The 12,918-nt window shown below is 35.5% G+C and overlaps 1 protein-coding gene and 1 long non-coding RNA gene across 2 annotated transcripts in view; one reads left to right on the top strand and one right to left on the bottom strand.

Annotated features, from left to right (window-relative positions):
- LOC134801184 (collagen alpha chain CG42342) overlaps positions 1–12,918 on the bottom strand; it is a 283,499-nt gene that overhangs the window by 259,967 nt on the left and 10,614 nt on the right. The window lies entirely within an intron of this gene.
- LOC134805541 (uncharacterized) lies at positions 1,815–2,315 on the top strand. The gene is made up of 2 exons (XR_010146316.1): positions 1,815–1,870; positions 1,905–2,315. It is a non-coding gene; the product is annotated as an uncharacterized LOC134805541 (long non-coding RNA).

The raw sequence follows: 12,918 nt of genomic DNA, 5'->3' as shown, positions 1-12,918 counted from the left end.
ATGCCAAATTGCATTTGACACATGGCTGACAAAACGTTATGGCTATTACTTGGCAGAAGTGTTGCCGCCCTAACAAACGTTCAGACGATTACATTTTTCAACTCAAATAAAAACGGTAATTTTAATTCCATGTCAGTAGAAGTAAAGGAATCTATAAATAATTACAGTTTTACTGTTAAAAAAAACATGATAATTACAAATAAGTTAAGCTTTATAGCCATATACCTAATTGCAATAATAATGCGTCTAAGACCTTTTTCCTGATAATACAATTTGTATTGCGAAATCTGACGTTCATAATTGGTAGCCTAACTCTAACTCCTAACCTAACTCTATCCAGTGTTCAGTATAACTTCTATAAATCAAATAGTACACTGATTAGGTGAATTGACTTCTTTTTACTAAGGTAATAACAGGAAATATAAAATATTCAACCCTGTGTACCAACGACGCGTGTGTGAACAGCTGCGTTGCAGGTTGTGCAATCAACTGTGAACCGCCTAATTTAGGGTTTTGAGTCAGCCAGCGTGTGTTCTTTCAATTCACCATGACAACTATGTATGCGCCTAATATTCCATTTGAATAGCTTTAAAGCATAGAATGGCGAATAGGCATGTGCAAGGTCACATCCAGCGTATATAGTGCAAAAAATGGGTACGTAATTGTACTAATTTGTATGTACCCTCTACATTCAGCATAGGCATAAGCAACAAATAGTATTAACGCAATAGAAAAAATTCGACCTGCAGGTCTAAAACCCTTGCTTTAAGGCTGACTGGTAGAGAATGCTATTGGCATTAAGTCCGCCTTTTGTACGATAAGTTTTCTTTTGTGCAATAAAGTTTAAATAAATAAATAAAACCAATACCTTGGAGGCAAAATAACAAAACAAAAACACAATTAAATCTAAACTGCTAAAAACATTTTATTTATACCCAATTACTCGCAAACCAATCTGCATATAGGCCGGATTAGAACTGCTATACGATTATAAAGCAAAAGGGTTGACCGCACCCCCGGTTTTTTGTAGGGCGTGATTCACGGGGTCAACGGCTCCGGGTGCTTTATGCCCCATTCGGTGACCAACGAAAATAAACATTCGAAACGGTTATTGCTATTTGGAGGTCCGTGGGAAAACGGGGAAGCTAAATCTTTGTGACAGAGAAAACATGATGTTCCCGTCACATGGTGCTCCAAGAAATAAACATTACACAAAATAACTACCCTTAAAGCAGCATAAATATCAAAGACATCATAGACTTTTCTACTTGCTCTCTGCTGCTGTTTGTGCTCTATTATTCTTCGTAGAAGTGCAGCACGAGCAGAGAGCAGCGGGCTCAGCCCGGTCGCATTTTAATCGCCTGTCACGTTCTAACAAGTATGTAAGTGCGCAAGTGACAGGCATAGTGACAGGCGATAAAAATGCAACCATGCTGCCACCGTAGATTAGAAATATTGACAAGTTTATCGTAAGATTTGCTGGACTCGAAAAAAATGGTGCAGTACAATTATGGTGCCAAAACAAACATTCAATAGTTAGACTACTTGTAAAGCTGTAAACCAATGAATATTGTTCTATGTTATTGTGTTTAACCATTATCATAACAGAGTAATCCGCACTGATCCTTCTGATTGTCCCCTTGTAATAGATTTTTTACCCGGATAATTCATCATGCGCTAACAAAGAGTCATTAGCTATTTATTGTGTGCTGTCTGATTATAGATGACACTACGGGAACGTCATGATGGATGGTGCAATTATGTGTTTGAGGCACTTACAAATCATAAGCAGTTGTTTAAATTTATGAGAATACATAGTACATTATTGCAGAGGCCGGGAAAGGGCAATTCGTGGATGAGTTTCGATTTTGTCGGACGACGCGAAGCGGAGTTCGACAAAGAAGACGAATCCACGAATTGCTATTCCTGCCGAGGCATATATAGTGCTTTTCTCCAAACATGCGAGGAAATAAGGTAAAATAATTATTTAAGCATGAAGCATCACTCAAATCGAACCTTCACATCAAAATGTCAAGTCAAAAACTATTTCCCTCTTTAATACATTTTTAAAAGTTAAAGGCACAAACTTATTCTGCCATTCAGTACCATTCAATATTCGTTCATTCAATATAATTGTGCAATATAGTTGGTCAAACTAATTTGTCAGTCAGTAAGAACCAGGAAAACTATACCCATCCTTTTCTTTTGGGTGCTAGTACTAGTGTAAGACAAAGATAGTATGATTCTCTTTGTCTATGATTGAAATGAGAAAGTCCTTTGACAAACTATATAAGCTTTATGAACACCGATGAGATCCTTAAAAAAATATAAAAATAATCTTTGATTTTATTAAGCAGTATTCGCACGATCATACACGAGCACAACGGTCTTGTAAGAACGAGACAAGTAAGGTCGTTTATCTTATTATCTCACTCTATCCTATAGCTTGAAATGATAGCTGATCGGGACGTGTAGACGCGGCTCGCGGTTATAATAATTGGCTGTTTGCGTTTTTATTTTTAAAAAGTATAAAACACTACAGTAATAAGTTATTACTGTAGTGTTTTTTTACTTCCCGTCCGCTAGAGCAGGACAGCGATAGTTTGATTTTTTTTATTAGAGTTTGACAATAACGAAGAACTTCGCGTACTATTTTTGCTACAATAAGGTGAACATTTCCGAGCATATTGGAGAAAAATATTTTACTACTTTGTCGAGTAAAAGCTGCTATCATAAGAGTAGAAGCTAGGTAGAGCTGAGTCTCTAGTAAATTATACCTACATATAAAAAAATTTAAAAAGTCATTTCAAAAAATATGGTTTGTAAATATATACAATAAGTACATATTTATTCTACTATACAATTACCGAACATAGACGGACCCATTGCACCTAGCTTTTATGTTTTATTCCTGATGATAATATATGGTAAAAAATATGTAGAATGTGACTTGAAAAAGTGTACAAGAGAAGTTTTTCGAAAATGCGTGTAATCTGTGGAAAACTGTGGTCGTTGATTTACATAACTAATTTGTAATGTAATTTTTATAATTTATATTATTTTACCCACTATGCAAACTAAATCTAGGCTGATTGGCTCGCATCGAGGAATTTTGAAAAAAAAAGCGATAAATAAGTATAGTGTCTTACTACATAAAACACGTTAATATAGTAAGTATGCTTTACGTGTATATGTTACTGTAAAAGCCCGAAGTACGGCATAACCTAGGATTTACCGGTAAAACCTAGGTTTTACCGATGCCGATCAGTAAAAGCCCGAAATGTTAAATCTTACTAGTTTACTTCGGGCTTTTACCAACACTGATATGGTAAATCCTAGGTCTTACCACGGCGACCGGTAAAGTTTGAATCATGCACTGATTCTCAACCCCTCCCGCTCAAACCCCCGTACACCGCACCGCATGCGCCGTTAAGTGGGTTAGGTTAGGTTTGAACTGCGATCCTCACAGAACCGAACAAAAGTGGGTTAGGTTAGGTTAGAACTGCGACCCTTACAGAAACGAAATGCTACTAGAAAAGTGGGTGGTTTTTACCTCCTTTTCTACATAGTGCACCATCTACCATAACCTTTCATCGGGCCCCATAGAAGTCGGTTTTTTTTTCTTAAAAATTATCATCTAATAATCTCAAGAATCAGTGCATGATTCAAACTTTACCGGTCGCCGTGGTAAGACCTAGGATTTACCATATCGGTGTTGGTAAAAGCCCGAAGTAAACTAGTAAGATTTAACATTTCGAGCTTTTACCGATCGGCATCGGTAAAAACTAGGATTTACCGGTAAAACCTAGGTTTTGCCGTACTTCGGGCTTTTACAGTAACATATATACCTACATTCATTCCAAGTGTTCGTGCGAGAAAGAAATGCTTTTTCTTAAGTACAGGATACATCATCATTGTCCTTCGCATATTGTCTCAGTAAAAAGGCAATAAAAATAAAAGGGCCCATTACAATACGGGCTACACTTAACACGCTTGACTTCACACGTGACACATTCTTATATGCATCTTATTCTTTGGACATAAGACTGATTTCAGAGTACTGAGCATTAAGACCTAATGTAGAAGTTAGCCGTTACGTAGTGGTAATAAGGACGGTTTTAATGCTGAGTTATATCATGTCTGATTGTTTGTTTACAACCTCAGTTGTTTATTGTGTTAAGAATAATAAAACTGTATAAATGTGTAAGTTATTGGCTCGAAGATTTAAAAGTCAAAAGCAGTAAAGTGACTCCGGGTCGCATTTTAATTTTAGATTCGTTGGGTACTATTTATAGAATTATATTATGTTCTCGAAACTTTTAAGCGGGTGCGATTGCATGACTAACAAATAACACGAGTGGTTAAGTAGTCAAAACGCGCCTACACAGATACTATAAATAGGCTGTCAGTATAGCAACGTAAGTAAGAACGAGGATATTATGTATATGAATTAACAATTTTTTATCATTCACTGATTCACTTCTAAACTTGCCTTTTTTACGTAGGTATCGAATGATTTTTACTTAGATTCGGCCTCCCTCTTAATAGAACGATGAGAAGGGCTGGACATTATAGTACCCCATTCTCAGCCCTATGCGGGTAGGGAGTAACATTATTACAACTCAAAAAGGCTACAAGTTAGAAGACTTAGAGGTATTAACATTTGATCAAACCAGTCAATTCAATATTTCCTATCTAGCGAGCATACCGTTAAACGTAAGTTAGTTAAACGTACAAATAAGAAATATCAACACAGCTAACGACTCCATCGAGCATTGAGCTTTAGAAGCTCGTGTGTTAAATAACTTAGCTTTGGCCGTATTCAGAAGTAAACATTAAATATAAATACAATTCCAATCCATGTGTCAACATAGGGAATATAGGGAATAGTTTAAGCTTCGTTAGTTGAATATAAAAAAATTAATTATTACAGAAAAAAATCGCAACATTCAATCACATCCACGGCACGGCAATGAAAATATCCAGAACTCGCTTAGTCAAAGCATTAGATCGAGTTAGGTTTAGTGCGGTAATTAATAATATTATTCCAGCCCCGGGCACAGGGAGGCCTTGGTCACTTTTTCTTAGTAGGTATATGACATTTATTTTGGTTTATAATTTATATAGTAGTGTTTTTCTACTTGAAATAACACAAATTAAAATATTTTCAAAAATACTAGAATTTGTTCTAATAGTTTAGCAGTATTATTATGTACTTATTTTCAACGTGAATCAGTATCCCTATCTTTAAATTTGAAAATGAATATGAATACGAGTATCAGTGGCGGACCCAAAACCTCTTCCGTATTGATATATTTTTTAGAATAAGGCTCCTTAACATAATGATGCACAGGTTAGTTACTAACGGGATCTAATTACTCGCTTGCGAGTGTATGATTAAAAATAACAGTTGAAGGGCTTTAGGGATAAGTAAGTTTAAGAATCAGTACAATTATTTTACTCATAATTACTATATAATTAATACCCGAACCCGAAACCCCCCGGTCTTTAAACCGAATTATGTCAATACCTTAAATATATGGCAGTCAAGGTTTGGACTCATTTGAATTTTCATAAAATAAGTGTAAAATAATGGACCTACAATAGTGACCAATTGCTTATCAGTTCTCTTTAGTATTATTTATAGGTATTCCTATTAACGAAGCCCGAACAATGACCCAACGACCTTTAAGGCAACCTAACCAATGCAAGGTCAAACGATCCGATCGATTGCTGATAAACCTATGAAGCATTTAGGAAGCTTACGAAAGAGTGTACCGTCGGCAGTCAAAATATTGACATAATAGTGCTTTTGTCACACTTAGCCCCACTTGCACCATTCTACTAACGCGGGGTTAACCGGTTAAACCTGGAGTTACCATGGTTACCAGTACAGTTTGTCACTGGGTTAATGGTTTAACCGGTTAACACCGGGTTAGTGGGATGGTGCAAGTGGCGCTTATAGGTTAACTCGAACGGACTATCAAGTTTTTCTGAAAATCATGGTCATGAGTAGGTACCTACTTAAAGCCCACATCGCACCGGTGGGCACGCGGCAATAAATAAGCGCACAAAATCCAAAATAACATGTTTTTTTTTGTCCGGCGGCCCATCATTAAAAAGAATTAGCATTGTTACTCAATAGTGTTACCATGTTATAAACTAGGCCTGAAATTATTTTTAAATTGAAAGCCACAAACTAAATGAAACCCTGTTGCAATTAAAAATTATCTTAGAGCGTCACTAGCACAAAAACTCGTTTAGGTTCTAAAAGAAAACAAGACGTGACAATTTACGGGAGCAAAATGTTATTAATTATCACGCCTGGTATCATGTTGGGCTGAACGCTTAATTACGACCAGCCCACGTCCCACTGCCCACATCATAGATGAACGGAGAATTCAATAGATATTTGAACACTTTCATTTCCTGTTATTGCTAGCCAAAGTTTAATTAAATGCACAAACTGATCAGAACTATACTTTGACTAATGTTTTTTATTTTTATTTAATCGTTAATAAAATATCACATATGTCATGATTCTTCTGGTTGAAGGTACCTATCTGAACTTTCCTTCAACCTAATTGTTTTCCACCGATTTTCGAGTGACGAAATCTAGTGCGTGAATTTCGAAAATCGCCCCCGTGCACTGCTGCATCTAGTGGGCGCTGATCCTTACAAGGCATGTAAACACCCTGAGTATGTCTTTGTTTGACCATTCTGTGAAAGCTCACGCCTCTTTAAAAACCTATCTAATTGGAACAGTAAACTCCGATTGTCAGGACGGTGTAAACCGGCTGGCGTGTTTGTTTTGCCTGGGTTGATTGGTTTGTTAAGCTTTGGAATTTCGTTAACTCTTTACGGGAATAACTGTACTGTAACCGAACGGTTTATTAATTAGACAATTGACATATGATTTGTTTTTTTTTATACAGCAATCTTATACCTTTAAACGAGCAATTCTTGTATACCTATTTCGTGGATTTCGGGCAAAAAATCGATCTAGCTAGGTCTTATCTCTGGGAAAACGCGCATTACTGGACGTACATAAAGGACAGAGTATTAACACTGGCCTGTCTGGCCTAAACTTTTTACACATATATATAAGTTGTAACACTTCTTATAACTTAATTTAAATTAGTTAAAAACGAAAAAAAATACTATAATGAAAATATTTTAGTTTTAGAGTTTTGAAACATAATTCTAGTCACTTCACGGCGCGTTGTCACTTCAGTTCAGCGCTAACGCGTCTCAGCACTTCCAGTGCAAACATGTCGCGCTTAGTGACAAAATACGTAACTGAAACACGACAATTAAATTTTAGTGTTAATATGACTCACAAGAGCTTAAATTCGATTAAGATAAAAGTAATAATCCAAATGGCGTTTCTGAGTAGGTATTACTTATATCTTCGTATCAATTTGTATCTCCAAACAGGTAACTACTTCTGACATTAATTGCAAGCATTCATGTGATTCTCTCATCTATCGAAACAAGTAAACAAATTAACATAACTGCACGACTGTGTCCCTTTAAGCAAGTTTAACTTTAACCCGAGATAACTTATGCATTTTCATAAGCGTTTATGTAAATATGTAGTACTAGTAATAGCGAGGTGTAATGTAATAATGTAATCTTATTTTTCAGCTTAATATTTCCTTGCCTGTAATCTATCCATCCACTCTTAAATACGTCCACATTTTTAAGTCTATTCCTTACCTTGTAGTAAACCATTAACGCCACAAAATCTCACAAATTCGGGGGCATCACGAACACATTCCCTTGCCGCTGTTCCAAAATTAGTCAAGTATTAGTAAGTCAGCGATTTTGTTAGTTCCCGTAGCGTATCAATTAGACGCCATTAACATCGCCTAGAGATTTGGAACTAAGTTGTAGAGCACAGCGATAGTGCAAAATGAACTTGACTGTACTGAACTACATTTGAAAGATTAATATTTTTTGACGACCGGTCTGGCCTAGTGGGTAGTGACCCTGCCTATGAAGCCGATGGTCTCGGGTTCGAATCCTGGTAAGGGCATTTATTTGTATGATGATATAGATATTTGTTCCTGAGTCATGGTTGCTTTCTATGTATTTAAGTATTTGTATATTATATATATCGTTGTCTGAGCTTACCGTGGGGCTTACAGGCCTATTCGGATTTCGAGATAATCACAAGATCTTGAGACGATTTAGAGATCAACTAGATCTACATTAGATATCGACTAGATGTGACTTGGATATCTAAGTCATAACTTGTCGAAATCGTTCAAGAGGACCTCCAGAATCGCGGAAACGTCAAATTTGACATATCTATCTTACGAATATCTTTAAATTATCCGTATCGTAACTTGTTGAAGTCTAGTAGAAATCTAATTCATTTTCCGAATCGAGCCGTTTATCAATTTGTGTAAAAAATGTCCTTTAATATAAAAAAAAAATATTTGTCTGAGTTCACTATCAATCGACAGTCATCCGTAGTTCGACAGTCGTCACGTTCGAGTAGATTTTTATAATTATTTATGGATTTGACAATGTATTCCTTTTATCAACTTTTATAATTGACACATTTAAACCCTGAACCATGCTATATAGGTAACTCTATTTGTACGATAATATTGCAGATATTAATTCATATGATATCAGTGAAGCCTAAAGCATTAAAGTGAAACTGAACATCAAAGTACATTACATTTCCACAACCACAATGTATTTTAAACAAATTGAGATAGGCATTCAATAAGAAAATTGAACAAATTCACACTCTTTGATCTACCCCTGTTTTACTTTCAATTCTTTTATCTCAAGCCAAACACCCTAGAGCCCTTGCTGGGCAAATACGCAGCTTCCGTCAACTTCCTACCCTCTTTGAAACACCATCTTGAGTCGGCTTTCTGAGTGTCGGGATAGACAACATAGAAAAGACGTATAAACAAATGAAAGGACTCCTGAAGACAATGAATTTCCATATATGTAGTAGTGTTTCTTGATAAAATATTATAAAAACTTGAGTAAAGGCCGCTTAACTTGAAAAGAAAATTATTTAATTTCTGTTAAAAAAAACACATATATCGTGTAAGTTAAACATTTGTAATTCACTAAAATCTGTGCTAATTTACTAAGAAACTTTGTTATGAAGCTATTCGCTTAAGCCTTGCGTCTGACTCCAGAGTTCAAGCGTAACTTACGCCAGCGAGGCTTCTGGTGTTCCTCAGGGACCTGTCTTAAGGCCGCTAGGATAAGCGCGTAGATTTAACGCTGTAGTTTCCATAAGATTTTAGTTTCTAACTAGTTTGCATATGCTATAAACCTATAGATAAAACAACATCCTATTAACATGTAGGATTCACATAGATATAAATTTATAAAACAATGAGTGGCGAATGTTTCATAAGAGCATGACTTTATCAAAGGAAAAGACGTCGTTTCACTGCAATTTTAATCAAATAATCCTTGGACTTATCATGCAATAAGAACCGATTGTTAATATTGATTCACTTTAAGCATGTATTTAGAAAATAATAACTTATAATAAGTTTAAGTTGGGGCACAAAGATAATTTACACAGATAGCTAAGCGAAACAGATCATTACGTGCCGACTGCGATCCGGGTTCGATTCCCGCCTCCTAATGGATCGGCGCCATCCGTCCTGTCAACGGTCACGTTTAATTTAACCAACAGCCCATTTCTCTGATTGTTTTCACCACATCGGAGCTCTTAGAGATTTACTGTACTCTAAATCAATCCCGGTTTAATGAAGTGGAGAAATGGAACTTAAAAGTAAATGGAAATGTTCTAGCAGACGAAGGAAATCGACGATTTACTTTGGAAATTATGTATGTTTTTAAGACTTACTTTCTATTATTAAAGTCGTCTAGATTATACACGTGCCAATTTATTTAAAAAATCTACATTTAAATAATTAACGTCATAATACCTTTGTATATACTTGAATATGGTATTATGGTAATACTCAATAAACAATGACTTAAGCCTATTATAAAACTGATTTCTTCTCACTTCTTATACGTTACAATTCATCATCATCTTCATATCAGCCTTTTATCGCCCACTGCTGAGTATAGGCCTCTCTTCGAGTATGCCACTTATCCCGGTCCCGAGCCAATCTCATCCAACCTCTTTATAAAATGATAAGTACGTTACAATTGCTTACCTATAGGTATAGTTTAATAATAGGTATATGTATACATTCTGATCATGGAACGGTCGTCCATTAAGAAACCAGTAAGAAGCAGAATAAGAGTCCAATCAAGTAAAACAATTGAAATCTACCCGCATTTGTTTACAGGCGCGATCTAAATTGAAACAACGTACACTCTAATTAGAATCGAAATAAATCTACAGAAAAAGTCCCACAATTTGCTCAATTTATTTCTCCCTTTACTTGAAATGCTCTTTTTAATCAAATAAAGATATTAAATCGCTGGAAATAGGTTTTATAATCGCATGTGTTGCTCATGTATTTATTTGCATGTGAACAGGGCCTGAATGGCGTCTCCATCGAGCAAACAGACAATTAGGCGTTTGACCCGAGGTTTCTTTTGAAGATCCACGCCGATCCTAGCTCGTAATTGATTAATTGAGACATTGATGTGTAAATTAAAATTAAAATGAGAATTTAAGTAGTTTATTAATGGTACTGCATGCTCCGCCTCAGTGGCGAGCATTTATAAATTCGTTTTTATTTGTTTATGACATTAACATAACCACTCAATTTCTACACTTACGTCTTCTATTTGATTAAGCTCTTTACCGATTCCTGCCTGATTAAGTTACTTAAATTCAGTTTTTAAGTACTTAAGTATAAATATTTAATTTAATTAGTAAAACAAATGAATAAAAGCAATGCTTAATGAAAATTGAAGTCTTAATTACATTGCACTTGTCGTGTCAAAAACTACCACAGGTTCTAACCCTACACCACAAGCCCGCGAAGATACCGGCGCCAAAATATTCTAGTCGCCTCGATATAGCACAATGATTTAATTGCTACTCGATTATGTTACAGTTCCTGGTTTGGACCACGCCTGTTTGTCTTTCGAAAAGTCCTCGACTTTGTAATAAGCCTTCGACATTAAAGACTTTTGAGTTACTCTTAAAAGCTGGAAAGGGTAACGTTAAAGCATTGTCAGGTAACTTGTTATAAAAATGAATGCATTTCCTCACTAATGACTACTTTACGGACACCAAGCTTTCTCTGATAGCAAGCCTATTTTTATTTCTAGTGTTATATTTAGTTATGGACATCAGTCATAATTAAGCATTTCGACAATCTTGCTGAATGAAGCAAAACCACACTAATCCCGAAACATCTAGCGAAGGAAAACCCGATGCTAACAAAATTACCAAGTTCGCAAGATCAAAATGAAATTCTAAATTAATAAACAACTTTTAGCTGAAACTATCCAGGGGTCGAAAGAAGTTAGAGTTAATCGATGTTGCTTACGTATTCATTTCGAGAGTTTGGGAGTTTTCTCTTATGACGGTATGGGTGAAGATTGGGTGAATTGTAGTTCATAAAAATAAATATTATTATTATGCTATTTATGATGATGTCACTAAACAAGCATAACGTAAAAAAACTGTAAACCCTAACACGGATTTTCGACTACTTAAATATATTAAAACGGGCCACTCACGTTCTTTAAGTTGTTCTATTTTGTATTTGTACGGATTAATGTGTGTTTTTTTTTAATTTGGTTCAAATGTGTCTATCGAATCCGCACCTATTCGCTCAAATCTTCGAACTGCATATGGTCTCAGTACACTTCATTGTAATTAATTGTAATATATGAAATAACAATATAGGGATTATGCGATGTTTATGCCATTATTGTTTCCACCTAGTCGCGATTCTACACAATATGAATTCCACGCAGCTGAAGTTTATCACGAGCGTTATTCTTCACAGTCATTATTTCAGCACAATCTTGACTCTACCTAGTAGCGATTCTACACAATATTTATTCCACACATCTGCAGTTTATCACATGCGTTATTCTTCACAGTCATTATTTCAACACAATCTTGACTCTACCTAGTAGCGATTCTACACAATATTTATTCCACACATCTGCAGTTTTTCACATGCGTTATTCTTCACAGTCATTATTTCAACACAATCTTGACTCTACCTAGTAGCGATTCTACACAATATTTATTCCACACATCTGCAGTTTATCACATGCGTTATTCTTCACACAAATATATTACTATACAATCGTCGCAACTCTTATTAATGTGGTTCTACACAACTCCATTTATTTTTTGCATTTGCTGGGTGAGAAGTATTAGATGGAGGCAATACGGACAATATTACCTATCCACGGATATCAGTAAAAAGCAGATCAGCTCTACTAAGTTGAACGTTTTTATACTTTCGATCTATTCTCACTAACGTACTTATAAGTAAGTAAGAAAGAGATAGACACTATGCTGTCGCACAGGTCTTCACCTGTAATCGTCCCAGTTATTCACGAAAACATAGCGATTTTTTTTTAAGAAAGGTTACCCTGGGGGATCCTGGCGAAAGTTATACACGGTGTATCAGGAGGAAACCGAATAATTTTAACAGCACATTCCTGAGGTTATTAGAAGCAAAAACTGTTATATACATTTTTGTAAAAAATAAAAACAAAACTGTCATTTTTGCATATTTCTTTGTAAAACCAATACAGTGGCGTATCGTAAGAAACAAAAACTTAAAACGCGAAATCAAAGATTTTATTTTCTAAAGCAGATGAGTTTCATGAGTGATATCTGTCTTTTCGAGATTCTGTAATAGTAACTCCTAGACTGGATAACAATGCCGCAACGTCGTTAGCAAAAGTACCTACATTAGGCATGGAGTAATCACCCATAATTATTTCAATTTAAAATATTAATATCTCAAAAAC

This window comes from Cydia splendana, chromosome 2 (assembly GCF_910591565.1).
Source record: "Cydia splendana chromosome 2, ilCydSple1.2, whole genome shotgun sequence".
NCBI classification, from domain to species: Eukaryota; Metazoa; Arthropoda; class Insecta; order Lepidoptera; family Tortricidae; genus Cydia; species Cydia splendana.
Note: the sequence above shows the minus strand (reverse complement) of the source record. Positions and strands in the feature narration are given on the sequence as shown.